The 18,516-nt window shown below is 51.8% G+C and overlaps 1 long non-coding RNA gene across 1 annotated transcript in view; it reads right to left on the bottom strand.

The window, feature by feature from the left end:
• Positions 1–2,622: 2,622 nt before the first annotated feature.
• LOC139041910 (uncharacterized) overlaps positions 2,623–18,516 on the bottom strand; it is a 57,491-nt gene continuing 41,597 nt past the window's right edge. The window contains exon 4 of the long non-coding RNA XR_011497960.1: positions 2,623–10,344. This is a non-coding gene — a long non-coding RNA (uncharacterized lncRNA). The remainder of the gene's footprint in view (positions 10,345–18,516) is intronic.

Below are 18,516 nucleotides of genomic sequence, written 5' to 3' on the forward strand. Positions count from 1 at the left end.
TTGCACTCTCCAGGCCATGGGTTTGAGAGAGCGGGGAGCCAGAGGACGCTGCCCCCAACTCTGTCCTCCAGGGCCCCGATGGCCTGTCCTACAGGACCCTCTGGGGCAGCAGTCAGGGTGCATCCAGCTGCAAGGGACAGACAACCATGAGAGAGGCTCAGGGGAGTGGCCTGTTTTTCTCACAAAATGAGAGGCCGGAGCAGACATCATTCTCCTGGCCTTCCTCTCCCTGTGAGAGCCCCAGACAGGGCCCAAGGGCAATCTATCAGGGAGTAAGAAAGAGGAAGGAGCTGGCCAGCTGTGTTATTCTGCTGGTATCAGGAAAGCAAAAGATTCCCCAGAGACTGTGGTTAGGGTCACAAAGCCGCCCGCACTGTAAGGGAGGCTGGGAAAGTGGAGAACAGGGCTGTCAGAATTGATGTACAGCACACACGGCCACCCCAAACAGCACCTGGGCGGTGGCTGGGATGTTGAGGAAAAATGCAGTGTGGCCCTGCGGGGGCTGCAGCCAGGCAGGTAGGGTCTGGCTGAGGAGCAGAAGGATCAGGGATCTGGAGACCCCTATGGGGTGGCCTATCGGGGTGCAAACTTCAGGGAGCCCATGTGAAGGCCCAGGCCCTGGGGTCAGGAACTTGCTTCCCAGGTTAAGAGGGGCAGCCCCCTGATGTGGAAGTCTCCCTGGGGCCAGCTCAGGGTACAGAAGTGTAGCACAGCCCTTTGATGGTGCAAGGAAAGAGCCACCAGTCCTGGGCTCTGGTCCCACTCCACAGTTTACTGTCATCCTACAGTGCCCTCCTGGGTCTCAGAAATAAGTCAACAGGTGGTGAACACCTGGCACCAGGAGGGACTCCCTGGTGGCCCTCAGAGGAGGCAACGGGGTCAGCTGGGGATACAGTGAGGGGGAGTGAGAGAAACAGGAAGAGGAATTGGGGCGGGGCTGACTTCCAGGAAGCTGGGACGTGGGGGTGCCAGCCCGGCCCAGCCCAGCCTGACCTTAGGAGAGGGGTCACTGGCCCAGAGCCAGGTGCCTTCTCTGGTGGAGACACCCATGCCCTGCAGTTGATGATAAACGTCTATCCCAGGAGCCGTGCCTACTGTGCCTGGCATTCACTGCCTCCTAATCTTTCTAGAACACTCCTTGGCAACCTCTCCCTCCACCCAGGTGCCTTGGGGGAACACTGGGGCTTCTCATTCCTTCAGTATTAACAGGCTCAGAAGGAGCCAGCGCCCCAAAGGCTCTTGCAGAGCCCCCTCCCAACACCCCCTCCCCCATCAGAATATGTTGACACTGCGGAGAGAGGCCCTCTCAGTCGGTCGTTGTGCCGAGAAATGAAACATTGCTTCACCCCAAGGAGAAACCACAAGGAGAGACAAACACGCGACACGAGTGCAGCTGGGCCGCGGGTGCAGCCTCCTGCCCACACAGCGCTATTGGTGTGAAAGGCGAGAAAGAGAAGGCCTGCCTGGGTGGGCCATTCTCAAGTCCCCAAAGACCCCTTGACACAGGGAGAGTGTCATTTGTTTAGAGACAATAGGGCTTGGGCTCTTGGTGCCTTGTCATTGGCTCTCCGGGCTAGCCACAGGCAGCCGGGCTGATGACACCTGCAGGAGGAGGTCCTGCCCCAGGCTGGGGAAGGAGCAGAGGAGCCCTGGGGCGTGGGACTCCCAGTTCACCACAGGGCCCTGGGCGCACTGGGACCTGAGTCTGCGGCTCTCTCGAGAGCAGAGCTAGGCCACCAAGGAGACAGAACACAAGGCAGGCAGTGGTGGGGAGGCAGCTGCAAAGGGGGCGTCCAGAAGTCAGAAGGTCTAGAAAGGAGCTGCTTTCATTTCAGCAGGGGAGTGTGTTTTGCATCTGCAGTTTGGGGTGGGGCCTGCCGTCTTTCATCCTGGGTTCTGTAGGTCTTCACTGTCCAGGTCCAAGGGCCAGGCTGCTGGACAAAAGGCCTAGCTCTGGTTCCCCTCCTCCCAGAAGGTGCTCTGGTCAGCCCCCCACCCTGTCCCACTCCCACCCCCGGCTTCAACCCGCTCTGTTCTCAGAAGGCAACATTTCAGGAACCTGGGACCACTGGTATGGTGGCTGACAGGGGTGTGCTTAGGGCCCAGCCTTCATCTCAGGGTCCTGAGGTTGACAGCAGGCTTCCCAGGGAGGAACCAGTTGCAACAGAAGGCCCCAGTGCCAAGGGCTCCTGATGTCCCCTCCTGACTTCTTAGGTGCTGCCCCCCAAGCTGTCCCCACTCTCATGGCTGCTGCCACCTGCACATCTCCTCTCTTGACCCTGCCCAGACTCCTGAGTCTCAGTGCCCACCTGCCGTGCAGAAGTGGCACCTCATGCACACACAGACACCCACACACACCCACACCAATACGAATACTCATCTACAAGCACGCATCCACCCCCACAACCCCACACACGTGTACCCTCCAACAAAGCACATACAGCCCCCCCAACATGTATACACACATGCATGCACACACACACCTGCCCACTCCGGGGGCTTTCCCTCCTCTGGAGCTCTGTCTGTGCCCCCTTCACATGAGCTCGGCCCAGTGGTGCTGGCATCCGTGTTACCATACGTACATCTCGTGTCCACAGTCATTCAAGCTCACAGTCTCTGTGTCCATGAGGGTGGTAGCCCCATGGTTCCCACCCAAGTGTGCTCTGATTGACTCTCTGCCGTCTGCCCTTGGGTCCCCTTCTCCGCTCAGCACCTTAAGGTTGAAGCCTCTGGTGCAGGGGAGCGGGGATCTGTCCACCACGCTTGTACTCAGGTTTGTCTTGAGTCTGACCGCCGTGCCTGTGAAGGCAGCCTGAATCCAACACAGGCCCCTCGTTACCAACGCCATTTAGACCAATTCAGAAGGACCATCTTACCGACGACCCGCTTCACAACAGATTCCGTCCTGGAGGGGTGGAGACTGGCTCTCTCTGCAGAAAAAGATGTCAAAAGGAAAATTGCCCCGTCTTCTTTTTTTAAAATTAATTAATTAATTAATTTTTCTTATTGCAGTAACATTGGAGAAAATTGCTTCCTAATCCTGGAGGGATTTTGCAAAAGCAAGAGCATCCTGCGGTCTGTGCCATGCTGCGCTTCCCTGGGCCGTGCTCAAGGAGGCCTCAGGAAAGTGCGCGTCCCTGAGCAGGCCCACCGCGACAGCTTCAGTTCTGTGACCACCTCCAAGGACAAACAGCGTTATTTTACGAGTCACTTATCCTTGGAGAGGCTCCTTGCAAATGGAGACGGGAGCATCCAAACACAGCCTGGATTGCCTGACCTCATGGGGCACAGGCAGGTAGCAATGAGGGTGAGGCTCAGTCATGGCCTCCTGCCTCTGGCAAAGATAAACAAAGACGGTCACTACTTAAAGGGCAGGATGGAGTTTATTCTGTAATAACTACTGCAATAGGCAGGAGGGCCCAGTGTGAACTAAACTCAACTTGGCCAAAACAGAAGGCTGGAGATTTTTTAAAGGCTGGAGTGTGCAGGGGAAGGGCCTGGGCCACATGGGTTTGTTAATTGGCACTTATCCAAGGAGAAAGGACCTTCTCATATCTTCATAGCAGGCAGTGGTCCAAGTTAGAGCAAGGCGCCTGCCTGCCCACTCACCCACCGAAGTTGAGCCCCCAACCTCTGAGGAGAGTGGGCGTTAGCTCCCTGGATGTTTCCATTTCAAAAGGCTCCCAGGTCCTTGAGAAGACAGCTCTGGGTGGTAGAAGATTTGCATCTCAAACAGCAGAGAAAGGACTTGCAACTACAAGCTTTCCCAAGTACCTGCTGTAAGATGGGGTTCAGGGCCCATCTCCCATCACCAAGTTTTGGCTCGAGCAAACAGTCAATTCTCCTGACAGTGTTGCGCTTTCTCAGGCAGGAAGCTGAGGGGACTGGACTTGTCATCCTCGGGATGCAGCTGTGAGCTGTTGGAAATTATGCTCGTGTTTGTTCAAGTCTCTTAGTGTGAGGGGAGAGGATGGGAGGGAGAATGGACAAAATCGTTTGTGCTGAGAGTCAGCAGTTTCTTTAGGTCAAGGTTGAGGCCCAGTCAAGAAGAGCCAGAGAAGCCTGGCTAGAGTTTGTTCAAGGCGAAAGTCTTTGTCACCTCCTGCTGCTGCCATACCTGTGGGCTTCTACCCTCTGGGGATGCTGTCCCTGCTTCCTGGTGGTCTTCTGGGCGCCGTGATTCCTGTCAAACCTTGTTACAACACAAAGGAGCCTATGGGGTGAAGGGAGAGCTCAGAGACTGCTCTCATGGGCACAGGCATTAGATGGGCCCCTGAGAGTGTAGCCTGGGCCCCGAGGCTGGGTCACGAGTTGAAGAAACAGCACTTTCACCCTTTATCTGCCCACCTCCTCAGCTTCCCAGGGCACACATATGCCTTTCCATACGACATAAGGAGTCTGACTGCCCTGAGGCTGCCATGCCGTGAGGAAGCCCAAGTGAAGCATGTAGACAGGCAATGTGGAAGACCACCAAGGTGCTAGATAGGTGAGGGAAGCCTTCTAGAACCTTCTGGCCCAGCCTGGCTGCCAACTGAATACGGTCAAAAAAGTGACCCCAGTCAGTGCTACATGATTACTGCAGCTCACAGAATTGTGAGAAATAACAGATCATTGTTTGGGGTCATGGATTGTGCAGCAATATGCAACAGAAGCATTTGGGATCTGGCAGGTAGTGTCCTTTGAGCCCCTGGGAATGTGGAAAAGGTGACACATCTCCATGTCACTTTCCAGAGAATGATGTGATCAATGAAGATGAAGTGGCACTTCTCAAGGCCACACTCTGATCTCGATACTTCATCAGCAACAAGCTATTGAGGGAGAAGGATGAGTGGGGGAAGAGGAGATCGAGCAGGGGAATGGATGAGGGTTCCCTAGAGACTAGGGCTTTGGTCCTAGGGAAAGGACTGGAAGAATAGCAGCGCATTCCGTGTTGAAGTCGAGAGAACTCCGAGATTCCCAGGAAGCTAGAGAGGTGTAAACACTGGAGCCTCAAGCCCAGAATGACTCAGGGAAGACTGTCCCAGAATGTCCCTGAGCATCATGTATTCCTCCCTACTGACCCAGGGATCCCCATGCTGGGTGAGTCTGTGCTTCTAGAGGGGCTAAGGGTGGGCCAAAGGAAAATGGTTCCAACTAGGGTGAGGAGAGATAGCTTGGCGTCCAGGTCCAGGAGGGAGAAATAGGAAAGTCACGACATGGTGACCACAGGGAGAGCCAGGAGAGAGCTAGTTTAATACCTAGACCGGGAAAAACCTAATTGGCAAACAGCTCTATTGGCAGTTAATTTCCAGCCAGGAAAACAGAAAGCATTTCAGCTGTTTTAAGCAGATGAGATTTAGTGCTAGGAACAGTTGATAAAGGTGTTGGAAAGGCCGGAGGAGCAAATAGGCAAAGAGAGCGTTACTCAGAAATCTGGAAGCTGCTCCTCCTCTGCACCTGTATTTGAGCTTCTGAAGGTGCCACCTCAGCCCCTGAGCAGCAGCCACCCTGCTGTCCATCACCTCTGTTGCTTATGCTGCTGGGACCTCTGTCATTATCACCGAAAGAGGTATCATCCACCCCCACCATCAGAGCAGCAAAGTGGCTTCTTCCCGTCTCCCACCTTGTCACTTCCTTCTGGGTCTTCCCACTGGCAGCACTTAACTAGAACCTGGCTGCAAGGGAGTCTGGGAAATGTAGTTCTCAGGCTCCTAGCCCCTTGAAATACCGAAAAGAGCACGAAGGGCAGGGATAAGCTGAGCACCAACAGACCACTTCTGACACTAAGGCCACCAGTTTAACTCAATGGCCCTGTTTTTACATTGAAATTCTCTCATCCAGTGGTATAGATGATTTGTACGCTTATATTCCCTGTGCACGGGGACTTCACATAGTCAAAATAGGACAGGGGCACCCTTGAACTCACTGTGTGCATCTGAGTGCTGGGACCTTGGCAGAAACTGCCCCCTCCATCTGGGTGCCCACATGACAGTACTGTAAAGCTCCCAGGGTAGATATTAATGGACTCCTCAAGGGGTAGGGGTCTCATGTTGGGACACGAACTTGATAGGGGTGCTTCACCCTCTGTGGCCACTTGGGGCTGAGAGTTAGGCATGCTCCTCCTGGTGATGATCTGTTCCATGGATATTCAAGTACCTACTGTGTGCCTGGCACAGCAAGAGGTGAAGGAGCCCTCTCTGGAATCCCTTGCCCTGCCTTCCTCCTGGTTCCCTTTGCCCTTTGCCATGTTGAGGCCACCAGCGCCGATACAGGGTGGAGGGCTGCAGCCTGCCCATCTCTGCTCCCCCAGCCCAGGGTCTGGCGGGGAGCCACAAAGGCGGGCATGCTGACTTCTGTCTGTGTCGTAAACCTGGGTCAGGAGGCCCAAACATGGCCTGGCTGGCCTGAGAGCAAGTGGCATGACAGGCCACTCACCTGCTCCAGGCCACCAGGAAGGTCCTGGGTTGCCCAGGTTTCAATCGCAGCTCCAGACTTACCAGCTCTTTGGCTTTGGCTTCAGAAACCCCAGCTGCAGAATGGAGCTAATAATAATGCCAAGCCCAGTTTGGAGGACGAGATGGTGTTCAAGTCCTGGCGGGGACTCCACAAGTGCCGGGCTTGGCTTGATAGGCTTGGGCTGTATCAGCCTTTTCTCTTTGAAGGAGCCTTGTATTTACTGAAGTTCTGGAACCACTGGGCCTGGAGGTGTGGAAGCAAGTGCACTTCCCGGTGCAGAGACCAGCCAGCACGAAGGGAAGGCGAGGGGAGGCAGAGGAGCTGCAGGGGCTCGGTTTCACAGAGCCAGGCAGGCCCAGGTGGTAAGGGACCTGGCTGCCAGGCCAAGGAGTTTGGACTTTGGCCTTGGAGATGTAAAGGTGGGCTTCAGGAAGCCTCTGCAGAAGGCTGCCCTGTTATTGGTGATTCAAAGAAAAAAATAAACCACACTGCTAGGGAAGGGCTGGCCTTTGGTAGAGTCTGGGCAGCAGCCAGGCACGAGGGCCGCCTGCCTGGGTGTGGCTGGGCACCAGGAGTCCCGTGCTTCCTGCCCAGAGGCCTCCTCCCTCCTTAGCCCTTGACACCCAGCTCACTCTGGTAGTTTCCAGAGAAGCCCCAAGGCCTCTCCTACCCCCATGGGCGGAGACGCTGGGAGCTGCATGCATAGGAGGAGCCCTGCCTTGGTCTAGGAGTCTGCGTCATGTAGAGGGGCCGCCATGCTCCTCCTGTCCCAAGGGAGGGAGACTGTTTTGGGTTCAGAACCAGGCTGGATGGATTCCGTTTCCAGAGGAGCTTCTGTCGGCCGCCCTGCGGCTCCTCTGCTCCGGGGAGGCCACGCGGGCCCTAACCTGCCTCCTCACCACAAGCTACAAGCCTCATCAGATGGTCCCTTCAAGGCCAAGTGCTCTGTTGCTCTGCGCAGGCCTGCCTGGGCCTGCACACTCTGACCACCGCCTCCAGCTGGGCTTGGAGACCCTGCCTCTTACGGGCTGGCAGCTCCACTGAAGCCAGCCTCTGGTGCAGCAGCTGGCTTTACCTTCATTCTCCTCCTTCCTCCTCACAAAACCCTTTGGGAGGTATGTGCAATTTTAATCCTGTTTTCTAAATCCGGAAGCTTCGGTTTACAGAAGTTACCCAACCTTCTCACGTGATGAGGCCAGCAAGCCAAGGAACAGAGATTTGAATCCAGGCCATCCCTCCACAGACCCCACTCAGTTGACTAGGCTGCCATCCTGAGTTTCCACAGGGCCAGAACTGCCTTCCAGGCCTGATTGGATCCAAAATACCTCAGAGAAGTGAGTGAGGTGGTCCCACAACCCCGAAAATATGCTCTCAGAGCGAGAAGAGGACCCTCCACTGACACCCCAATCACGGGGCTGAGGGGCCTGTGCAGGTCACCCCCCTCTACTGCGAGTCCTGCCCTACTCTCACAGCTATGGACGACAGTTCTGTCCTTTGTGCAGACTCTAGGGCCTTGCAACTCGCCCCAAAGACCCTGATTCTGTCCCCAGCGTCGCTGGGGCCAAGGGAGCTGCTCCCTCGAAAACCTTGGATGGGTGACTCTTCCTCCATCCCTCCAGCTGCTGGTTCCAGGGCTGCTCAGGCCTTGTGGTTCATCCACCCTGGGGATCTGGGATGTTCTCTCCAGGATACTGCCACTCTGAGCCTTAAGAGTCCAGGACACTGCTGGGAAAATACTCGGCATAGCTTCTTGAATCTTTTGGACAAATGAACTTTATACTAAGGTGTAAAAGCAAAAGCTGATATTAAGGAAACATGCCTCTATTCATTCTCTTAATCTTCACACAAAGTTTCAAAAGACGTCCTTCTAAAACAATAACCAACAGAAAGGTGTGCTGGATGAGGGCATGTTGAAGGCCTGGAGCCCTGCACTTACAGAGCAGCTAGCTGTTAAGGGTTTGCAGAACCGCCCTTGATCAGCCCCTGCCAGTCTCTCCAGGCCCCTCCAGTGCCTCCAGGGCCAGCTGTGCGAGGGCTGGATGCTTTCTGCCCCTGATACTCACTGCTCTTTACAAGGTGGGCCTCCAGCCAGAGGCCTGGCAGGAAGCAGGTGGGCATACTCGGGAGGGGTGCCTCAAGAGCGGGTGAGATGCAGGGGACCAAAGGACATGTCGCTCCAGGGGCTGCCACTGCTAGCAAGTGATGTGAGCAGGCTGCACCCTCCTCTTCCCTCGGCGCCTCCCGTCAGTGAAAGGCCCTTTGGGGAGGTCCCAGAGCTGGTGCAGAAGGGGCAGGTAGAGGAGCTCCTCCATAGTGGGCCTCATCACTCCCACTTAGAATCATGGGGCCTGGAGGATGGGGACTGGCCTGTTGATGCAGAGAGGGCAGGCTCCACACACGGCCGGCCACCTCACAGCACCACACCTTACTCCCACCTCCTGATCGGTTCCCAGAGGAACAGGGGGAAGCATTTGTTATCCTAATATCTGGCTCTGGAATTCCCCTTTGGAAGGTGTGATGGCTGGATGAGCCCAGGGATGCAAGGAGGGTCCCAAGGGCCTGGGTGGGGACAGACTGCTCTCTTCCCTGAGCCAGCTGCACAGTGGGAATAAAGGAGGGGCTGTTCCCCACCCCTGAGGACCACACTGCCTGTCTTGTGGGTGCAGGGAGGCCTGGGGTGGGAATGGGACAGGAGTGCTCAGCATGGGTATCTGTGGGTGTGTGAACCTCAGCCCATTTGTAAGGTCCACTCCATTTGGGGACATCATGGGAAGGTTTGTGGAGGAGAGGAGCTGCGGTCAACCACTGGACCTTTATAGGCAGCAGAGACAAAGCTGGGCTGACAGCAGAGGGGCCCATCAGAACACGAGCCCCAGGGCCTCAAAAACGTCTCAGGGTCAATTGCAGGCTCCAGGCCATGTGTTCTCGGGGAGCCTGGCATGGGCCCTAGGTGTCACTAGGCTGGTTGGGCTCTGGGGCCTACAGAGGCAGGGCCCCATGACTGACTGGCACAAAATTACCACGTGGTCTAGTGGGGCTCTGTCCAGGTATCACGTTCAACATGTCCTAACACAAATTTGTCCCTAAGACACTCTAGGGTTTGCCCATCTGATCTGCAAAGTGATCCCATCTCCACTAGGCCTGGGACAGTCCCTGCCCTGCTCCCATGCGAGGCCAAGGACGCTGCCCCCAACTGCTGGTGTCCCATCCTCAGACATGCATATGGCAACCCTCTCCAGCACCGCTTCCTCTCGCCCAGCCACAGAGCTGGTTTCCTGTAGCTGCTCCAGTGAGCAGAACCCCTGGACCCCTTTACCCCAGCTGCAGCCCCAGCACCTCTCTCCCCTCTGCCAGCTCCTACCATCACCTTGGCATGAGTAATTTTTATCCCATTTTTTTAGACTAACCAAAAACTGCTGTCTCCGTTTGTGGCAAGTCTGGAAGACAAGCCATTTGTAGGAGGAACTCAATGTACATGAATTGTCCATTCATCAAATGACCAGATGGCCCAATCCCCTTTGGATAAATGTGTACACTTGTCCGCTCACCACAAATGCAAACTGCTTCTGATCCTTCTTCTCCTGAGGATGGAAAAGACAACATTCCTGGATGGGTGGCCAATGCCACGCCCTGAACTGCGTTAATCTGCTCTTCCCAAGATACCGCATCTGACACAACCACTGCAATTGGGGCTCTACTTGATAAAGACTTCGTAAAGTCACTGTATGAGTCTGCTCGGGCTACCGTAACAGGATGGCACAGACCCCTCGACTTAAACAACAGGAATGTATTTTCTCACATTCTGAACACCGGAAGTCCAAGATCAAGGTGTAGTCAGGGTCGGTTCCTGGAGAGATCTCTTCGGGTTGCTGACAGCTGCCTTCTTGCTGCCCTCACATGGACTTTCCTCTGTGCATAAGCAGAGAGAGAGAAATCTCTGGAGTCTCTTCCTTTTCTAAGAAGGACACCAGTCCTATAGGACCAGAGCCTCCCCCTTATGACCTCATTTGACCTTAAATACCTCCTTAAAGATCCCATCTCCAAATTCAGTCACATTGAGGTTAGGGTTTCAATTTATGAAGTTGTGGGGGGTGCAATTCAGTCCATAACATCCATATAACCTGCCATCATATATCTAGTTTTCATGGGATCCAGACTTGTGAATTAAATGGAGATATGATAGGGACCACCACCCTTGAATTACTGGATTTTTGAGGGTGGCACTAATCTTTGCCATCCCCATTGGGATGGGGTACTATTTTTGATCTACTATTCTGGCCAGGGGAGGGGAGATTTTCAGAGGCTTCCACTTGGCTCTCCTCACTCTGATAGATGTTACCCCACAGGTTAAAGAACTCATGTGGGGGTTCTGCTGACTGCCAAGAAGCTCCATCCCGATGATCCATTCAAGAAGTGGAAAATGACCAAGGGGGCCACAGTGAGCCAGACCTGAGACCTGAGCCCATCTTCTCCTTCCCAACAGCGGGCTGTGGTGACCCCATGTTCTCCAGTATCAATTTAGACCCTGCGTCCAGTCCTAGAAAGTTATGAATTGTCACTCAAGTAAAAGGCTGAGATTTCCTTTGGGGAGGCCAAAAGGAGTCACTAGTGCATGCACCTGCCATGGGGTTGCGGGTCCTTCTACACAGAACTGACATTTCCCTCTGTCTGGGTTCTGGGTCTGATGACTGGCTCAGGGCAGGAAGCCAACCAAGGCCTCATGATTTGGCTGCTCTCAGCCTCCTGATCATCCATCCTCAGTATTATTTATCACACAAATGAAGAAGTGCCCTTCTTGACTGCCCATCCAGCCCACCTCTGTGGATGCTGTGTTCTAGGCAACCACCTCCTTGATGTCTGCATGCAGGGCCCCCAGCAGCAGCTCTGATCTTGTCACACACTGAGATAATTGCCTTCACCTTGCTTCTGATGATTGAACGTCACCATGTGTCCTTTATTCCATCAAGACCCTGTCGTCCCCCACTGTCAACCTCCACTGTCAGCCCAGAACCCAGAGGACAGCACCACTGAGCTTCTTAGCAATTTGCCACCCCAACCCAGCCCTTTCTTCGTCATGTTGGTCAATGGGGAGGTCCTTCAGCCCCTTCTGGGTTGTCTTGCCTCACTTTGAGCCTTTGGTCCCTTCCACACAGTTCTGGCATTTCTCTTCACACAGTGTGGGCCATCTTCCCTCCCAGCCTTCTGTGAGCCATCCTGCGGCACAGGAGCACCGTCTCCTGGGGTCCTTGCCAAGATGTGAAGCTCTGCATCACAGGGAGTGTGCCCACAGTGATGGACTCTCCCTTATCCTGTATTCTTCCCTCCTTGCTCAGCACCCTCAGGACCCAGTCCAGGCACACCCCACTGGCCTGCCGGGTCCAGCCTAGGCCTGCAGCTCCTTTGTAATAACACCCCTCCCCTCCCATTCTGACACACGCTACAACATGTATGAACCCTGAGGACATTATGCTGAAGGAAGTAAGCCAGACACAAAAAGACAAACATGGTATGACTCCACTTATATGAGATACCAGGAGTCATCAAATTCATAGAGACAGAAAGTAGAATGGTGCTTACTAGGGGCTGGGAGGAGGAGGGAATAGGGAGTTATTGTTTAATGGGTGCAGAGTTTCAGTTTTGTAAGGTGGAAAGGGTTCTGGAGATGACGGCAATGATGGTTGCACAACAAGGTGCATTTACTTAACGCTACTGAATGTAAAAACAGTTAAGATGGCAACTTTTATGTTGTGTGTATATCACCACAATAAAAAGCAAAAGCCCTCCCCTCCCTTAGCAGGTCCACATCTCCCTGTAGGCTGCACTGGGATCTGACCCTGTCAGTCAGGCTGCCAGAGGGCCGCCGAGGAAGGAGCGCGGAGGAGGGAGCGTGGAGGTAGGGCCTGAGGGAGCAAGCATTGTCTTGTTAGACACCTGCCATGCTTGAGGCCATTGTGTGACCTTCAAGAAGGACAGGGAGGGTGACCTTGCAGAGGACCTGACCCGGTGAGGCTGAGAGCTCCACCATTCCTAGGAGAAACTTCTGAGCCTTGTCCTCCTCTGCACTGTCGTTCCTCTCCTTTCTCTCTCAAATCCTGACAACTGCCAGAGATTAGGGTTGCCTGGAATGCTCCGGGGAGGCCCTCTGGCTTTCACATTTTGGGTTGAATTGGTCTGTCATCCTCTCTCCTCAACAACCAGTGGTGCTCCGAGCAGCCTGGCCCCCCTGTTCCCTTGTACCTCTCCCATGCCAGCTGGCAGGTCCTGCTCCCTGGAATGTCTCAGAGCTTGCCCTCCGTGAACGGGGTACGACCCCTCTGCGGCAGCATGCTCCACCTACTGGCTGTGCTGGGGCCTCGGTGCCAGCTGTTGGCAAGTGATCCCACTTAGAATCTTCCTCCTGGGAGACACACCAGGCAAGTGCAAGGAAGTGGGGAGGGCAGGACTGGGCAGATGGGGAGAAGGACCCAGGATGCCACTGTACCTGAGGCCTCAGCAGGTCCTGCAGGAGCGCTGGGGCCTCCAGAGCCATCTCAAGTGGAGAAAGGGGGCTGACCTCTGTATCGATGACATCAGCTGGTCATTGGCCCCTCGGTGGGCATCATCTTAGGTAAGGATGATCCCATGGAGGGACTCGGCTATAAACCATCAGCGGTCCTGTTCCCAGCAGGTGGGGTAGTCTCTGAAGAAGGAGTGTGGTCTGGGCGGAGCACTGCAGCATCCACTCTTGTTTCCAGGTCAGCCTGCTTTCCCTCTGCCTCTGAATCTGATTCTTTGCGCTGCTGTGGCTGCCTCAGGGTGAAGGCTTGACACAGACCCTCCTGTTCTGCAACAGCCCCTCAGGCAGGGCACCCTTCACTCCGTTTGTCTTAGAAAGGCAGGAGAAAGCCTTGGCAGATAGAGCCAGTTGGATGGGTGTACCACCCGCAAAGTTGCCAAAGTTGCACAAGGCCCAGCGCTCAGAAGGAGGCTGGGCTCGAAGTTCAATGCTCTGCAGTCACCATCTTGAAATTCTTAGTACTTTATCCTTGAATTTGTGTTTTGTAAGTGAAGTCAGTGGAGCAGTGGAGGGTGTGTGAGGGTCCCATCTCCACTGCTTCCACAGTAAGGGCGTTTGGCTGCCCACTCCCCTGCCCAGTGCTCAGTGACTTCAGCTGTTGGGTGGGGGCAGGGGGGCCGGGGCGTGGGCAGGTGGGTGCTGGAGGGTCAAGCACACACTCCCCACACACTGGTTTGCAGGACAGAGCCCTGGGCGCTTGGGAGGGTCTGTACTCTCCCCACAAGTATCCCTGAGCCCAAAGGAGAGCAATATTAAATAAAAAAGTTAAAGAATCATGACAGGTTGAGAGAGAGACGGTGAAAGAAAAGAAAACAATTTTTTTCACTGCTTTTTGAACAGAGGGCTCTGCACTTTCAGGTTGCCCTCGGCCCTCCAATCACGCAGCCTGCCCTGCTCTCAGATCTGCCCCATGGTCTGCATGCCCTTTCTCACCACCATAAACCCAAGGCCAGGGTCTGCAAATCTCACTCTGTTTCCAAAGTGAGAATTACCTTCATCAGAGAAAGATCCCACCCAAAAGAAAGGTCCTTTGTGCCCCAAGCTACAAATGACTCCAGGGCCCAGTCCTATTCACTTGAGGGGGCTGGGAGTTAACTTGAGCTGATCAGGGATTTCTGTGATTTTCCAAGATACTACACATGACTGATTTGGGAAGACTTGCAGGGAGCCCAGCCACATCCTGCCCCGCCACCCCTGTTCCTGCAGTTCCAACGGTGACCAGATTGGCACTGACATCCCATGCAGCTCCCACCGTGGCCTAGACATGCTGTCATGGCCTTGAGCGCCAGCTCAGAAGAGGTCTAATTGTTACCTGTTCTCCACTCATGGAGCTGTGTGTTTAAAGTTTATTTACTGTGTTTTTTCCCCCTCAGGGTGTGACAAATGTGTCCTGGCCCCTGAGCACCAGAAATCTAAACAGGGCTGGGCTCTCTCTCATGTGCCTGGAGCTCAGGGAGTCCCCAGGATGTCCCCCGACCCTTCCCCCTATAGTCCTCCCAACCAGCACATGGAGCTCGAAGGCCCCTGGGAACCCATCTGTCCTGTTTGTTTGGGTGAAGCCTCTGTATTTATAGCAGGCTCGCAGCAGCTTTCAGCAGAGAGAAGGCGATACCAAGAGGGTATCCAGCAACAGCTGGGCACACGCTCCAGATGACACACACCACAGTGGGGAGGGGCAGGAGGCAGCCCTCCCGCACCCTGGGGGAACCGCCTCCCCAGTAATCCCTCCCTCGGCTCCTGGGGGAGGGGTGGGAGAACACAGGACAATTGTCACTGATCATGTGCTGGGGAGAGAGCCACACAGACCTGAGGCCAGGGGAAAGGGGGCGATGAAAACAGCCCTTTGTCCAGGGCCTCGTTTGCTGCACACTGGGCTTGTGTTTCTTGCTTTATGACAATTGGGTGAAACATTAGACTGGGGCATCAATTATTCAGATTTCACTTGGAGGTCAGAACACAGCAGCCCCGTCCTGCCCCCACTCAGAGAGACAAGAATAGGAAAGCTGAAGCAGTCAGTTCCAGGAGGGAGGCAGTGGGAATTCAGACAGACTCGGACTGTGTGCCTGACCCCCCTGGACCCCCAGGTCTCAGCTGCCCAACTCCCATCAGATCTAACCTTCCTCTACCAGCACCAGCCAAACTGCTGTTCAGGCTTTTCTGGGCATTTGGGTGGCATTGAACAGAAAGCATTACTCCATTTTCAGGCAGAAAGTGCAGTCGAGAGAATTCTCTGGCACTCAAGGAGCTCAGACCCCCACCTCCCACCCTCCCACAAGGCACTGACTTATTTCTCTGGCTCTGTCTACTTGCTCAGGACCCCGTGCCGGACTCCTTGCTCTGGCACTCTGCCCCTCACAAGCTGTCCTCATGTCTCCCAAAGTGTGACTTGAACACTGCTATCACCCACCTTCCTCCTTTCTAATGTAAGTATTGAAAACCATAAGTTTCCCTCTAAACACTATTTAACTATATCCTGAAATTCTTGATAGGTTGTGTTTTCGCTATCATTCCATTCAAAAGACTTTCTAATTCTCCTTGTTATTTCTTCTTTGACCCATGGAATTTTGGGGAGTATTTTGTTTAACTTCCAAATATGTGGGGAATATCCAGACACATTTGCATCGTTGGTTTCTAGTTGAATTCCACCTATGGTCAGAGAACATTCCTTGTAGTATTTCCAGCCCTTTTAAATGTATTGAGATTTGTTTCATGATCCAGCATATGGTCTGTTTTGGTGAATGCCCCACATGTGCATGAATGTAATGTGCCTTCTGCAGTCGTGGGATTAAAGGTCAATTAGGTCAAGTTGGTTGATAGTGTTGTTCAAGTCTTCTGCATCCAAAATGATTTTCTGTGTATTCTGTGTTGAAATCTCCACTATGATAATGGATTTGTCTATTTCTCTTTTCAGTTCTATCAGTTTTTCCTCATGTATTCTGAAGCTCTGTTGTTATGTGCATATGCATGTAAGATGGTATCTTAGTCGGCTCAGGCTACCATAACAAATATTGGGTGGCTTAAACAACAGAAATTTATTCTGGAGGCTGGAAAGCCCAAGATCAAGGTCCAACAGGGTTTGGTTTCTGGAGAAGCCTCTCTCCTTGGCTTGCAGACGGCAGCCTTCTTACCGTGTTGTCTCAGTCTTCCCTTTGTGCACACGATGACAGAGACAAAGAGAGTTCTGCTGTCTCTTCCTCTTCTTGTAAGGTCCAATAGGATTAAGGTCCCACCTTTGTGACCTCATTTAAGCTTCATTGCCTCCTAAAGACCCTATCTCCAGATACAGCTACATTGGGGATTAGGGCTTCAACATATGTAGTTCAGGGGGAGACAATTCAGTCCATAGCAGATGATTATGTCTTTTTGATGAATGGATACTCTTAGTAATATGAAATGCTCCTCCTTATTTCTAGTAATATTCCTTTTCCTGAAGTATACTTTAGCAGATATTAATGAAGCAATTCATATCATCTATGATTAATGTTTGCATGATACATATTTTTCCATCCTTTTACTGTTTACCTTTCTGGGATTTATATTAAAAGTGTATCTCTTGTAGGTAACATACTATTTGGATGTTTTTAAAAATTCAGTACAATGTTCTCTGCCTTTAATTTAGTTCGTTTATTTTGTAAAAATTATTGATATGGTTGGCTTAAAACTTGCCATCTTGCTATTTATCTTCTTTTTGTCCATTTGTTCTTTTTTTCTTTTTTCCGATCTTTTTTTGCATTGCATTTTTTTTAAGATTGGCACCTGAGCTAACATCTACTGCCAATCTTCTTCTTTTTTTCTCTTTCTTCTTCTTCTCCCCAAAGCCCCCCAGTAGGTCCTTCTGGTTGTACCATATGGGATGCCACCTCAGCATGGCCTCATGAGCGATGCCATGTCTACACCCAGGATCTGAACCAGCAAAATCCTGGGCCACCAAAGCAGAGTGAGCAAACCTAACCACTTGGCCTCGGGGCTGTCCCAGAATTGCATATTTTCAAATATTCCACTTTTATCCCCTCTGTTGGCTTACTAGCTCTATCTATTATCTTTATCCTTTTACTAGTTGCTTTAGATTTACAGTACTCATCATTAACTCATCAAATAATAGTATACTTGCTCACATAGATGTAAACCTTAACATCGTGTACTTTCATTTCCCACTCTGTCTATTGTTACCTTTCCATCCAATTATTATCTGTTATATTTCTTCTATATAAGTTACAAATCCCATAAGACGTCGATATCACTGTTATTGTAAACAGTCAACTTTCTTCTGAAGAAATGTTTTGAATGCCAAGACATTAACAGCTCCCCCACACCTCCAGCACTTTAAAGACATCCTTTTGACCATCTTCTGCCCTGAACTGTTTCCGATGGTCATTGTTACCTTTGTTCTCCATATATAATATGTCTTTCATTGCTGACTGATTTTAAGATTTTTCTCAACACAGGTTTTTAGGCAGTTGAATAAAATAATCTTTGCTGTGATTTTCTTTGTGTGGATTCTTCTTAGGTTTCCTTGCAATCTTTAGATTTGGTTGTTTATATTTTTCATCAAATTGGGAATGTCTTCAGTCACTATTTCTTCATATCTTTTATCTGCCATCGCCTCTTTAAGGACTCCTGTTAGAGATATTTCACCCCTTGATGTTGTCCCACAGGTCAATGAGGCTGTGTTCATTTTCTTCAGTCATTTTCCTCTCTGTGCTCTTGCTTGGGTAGTTCTAGTACCTTATCTTCATGTTAACTGCCTTTTCTTCTGCTGTGACTCTTCTGTTAAGCACATCCAGTATTTGCTTTCCAAATTTATGTATGTATTTTAAATTAACATACAGTAAAACGGGCTTCTCTCTCTCTCTCTCTCTCTTTTTTGGTGTACAGTCCTATGAGTTTTAATACATGTATAGATTCACATAAATGCCACCTCAATCAGGATACAGAACAGTTCCATCTCCCCCAAAACTGCCTTGTGCCGCCTTTTGTAGTGAAACTCTTCACGCCACAGCTAACCTAGGGAAACCCCTGATCTGTTCTCTTTCCCCATAGTTTTGTCATTTCTAGGATGTCATATAAATAGAATCACACAGTATGTAACTTTTTGACACTGGCTTCTTTCACCCAGCATAATGCCTTTGAGCATTATATTCATCAGTGCTGCTGCATGTGTCAGTAATTCAACCTTTTCATTGCTGAGAAGTATTCCCTCGAATGGATGCTTACCCATTCATCCATTGAAGGACATTTGGTTGTTTATAATTTGGGGTGATTATGAAAAGAGCTGCTATAAGCATTCATGTGCAGATATAAACATAAGTTTTTACTTTTCTAGGGAAAATACCTAGGAGTGATATTGCTGTGTCATATAGTAAATGTAAATACTTAAATTTATATGAACCTGCTAGACTATTTTTCACAGACTCTGAGCCACTTTACATTCCCACCAACAATAAATGAAAGTTCCCATTGCTCTGCATCCTCACCAACACTTGGTATTGCCTATTTTTATTCATTTATTTATTTATTTAGCTACT

The sequence above is a fragment of the Equus asinus genome, chromosome 2, assembly GCF_041296235.1.
Source record: "Equus asinus isolate D_3611 breed Donkey chromosome 2, EquAss-T2T_v2, whole genome shotgun sequence".
Lineage (NCBI taxonomy): Eukaryota > Metazoa > Chordata > Mammalia > Perissodactyla > Equidae > Equus > Equus asinus.